At 34.3% G+C, this 1,584-nt stretch overlaps 1 non-coding gene across 1 annotated transcript; it reads right to left on the bottom strand.

Moving 5' to 3' along the window:
- Nucleotides 1–448: 448 nt before the first annotated feature.
- Nucleotides 449–553, bottom strand: LOC123326261. The gene has a single exon (XR_006540969.1). It is a non-coding gene; the product is annotated as a U6 spliceosomal RNA (small nuclear RNA).
- Nucleotides 554–1,584: the final 1,031 nt, after the last annotated feature.

Genomic DNA, 1,584 nt, shown 5'->3' with positions numbered 1-1,584 from the left:
ACTTAGGAGAGGACAGAAGCAGTGTGTTTTTAAGTGTTTGCTGTTGTTCTTTTCAAATAAGTCATAATGGTTGTTAGAATAGTTCATGGAATTACGGTTAGAACAATTTTTAAAATTAGCTTTATAAATTTAGCTTTATAAAATTTAGTTTTATAATGAAGGAATGAGCCATTAATTTTAAGGAATATTCTGAGACATTTAAATAAATCATATTTTTTGCAAGATATCAACTGAGAAAAAGGTAAAAAGGAGCATGTTATCAAAGAGGAGCAACCCGATTAAATATGTATGTCTCAAAAAGGATGTGTGTGCATATGCATAGGGAAAGCCTGGAAGGAAATGTATCAAAACATTAATAATATGTGTTCTTTTCAGTTTTTGATTGGCAAACTGTTGTGGGTAATTTTCATGTGTTTTGTTTTTCTTTCTTTCTTTTTTTTTTTTTTTTTTAAATGTGGAACTTTCACAAATTTGCGTGCCATCCTTGTGCAGGGCCGTGCTAACCTTCTCTCTATTGCTCCAATTTTAGTATATGTGCTGAGGAGGCGAGCACAATTTTGATGTTTTTACAGGTACTTTTCTGTGTCTCCCTTTATATTTCTATAGGATTTCCTTTTAGCTTTTCCCTTCGTTCTGCTCCAAAAACAGAAGAAATCAGAAAACAAAAGATGACTTAATTTGACTTAATGTATTGGCTTACCTTTAGGTACTTAGTATAGGTTAGGCTCATCTCTAAACATTTTTCATAAGTTATCTTATTTCATCTTCATAAAAATCCTGCTATTATTTATATTTATTTACCAGGTGAAGGAATCAAGTCATGGGAAGGTTAAGGAACGTGGTTGTGGCAACCCATAGGTAGTAAGTAAGAACTCAGATTTCACATCCACAGATTCGCTCCAGAGCTGTGCTCAGAACATGAGACCCCAGGCAATGCCTAGGATGCATGGAGGGGAGAGGAGGTTTATGATGACATGTGCTTGTATTATTTGTGGGGAATTCTTTTCCAAGCCCAGCCTGCTGAAAGCAGTGAGGAAGACTAGGGACTGATGTTGGAATGAAGGAGAGATGATCTCTGAATTAACGGGGCAGTAGGGTTGACTGGCAATAAAAATTGTTCTTTTTTATCCAAGTTACCAATTTTTGATGGCCTGAATGATAGCTACAGAATTGGATGGCCTTTGAAGGTTTTGACAGGAGAGTGAGTGGTAGTCAACCCAGTTCTTTCTTTATTTTTTTTGATAAGAAAAATATGTCTATTTTGTAATGTGTGTTACAGTAAAAATGTCTATCTTTAATATATATATAAAGCTCTTCCAAACCAGTAAGAATGGAAAAGTACAAGAACAGCCAACTACAAAGGAACATGTATGACCAGAAAACCTGTGGAAAAATAACCTTTCTCATTAAAAAATTTCATAATCAAGCAATAAAATGTGATACCTATTTGTCTTATCAAATTGAGAAATGATTGACATGCAGCACTGTATTAGTATTAGGCGTACAACATAATGATTTGATACATGAATGTAACACAAAATACCTACCACAGTAAGTGAGCATCCATCACCACACACAGTTACA

Source organism: Neomonachus schauinslandi, chromosome 11 (genome assembly GCF_002201575.2).
Source record: "Neomonachus schauinslandi chromosome 11, ASM220157v2, whole genome shotgun sequence".
Classification (NCBI taxonomy): domain Eukaryota; kingdom Metazoa; phylum Chordata; class Mammalia; order Carnivora; family Phocidae; genus Neomonachus; species Neomonachus schauinslandi.
This window is presented reverse-complemented; position numbering and strand designations above follow the sequence as displayed.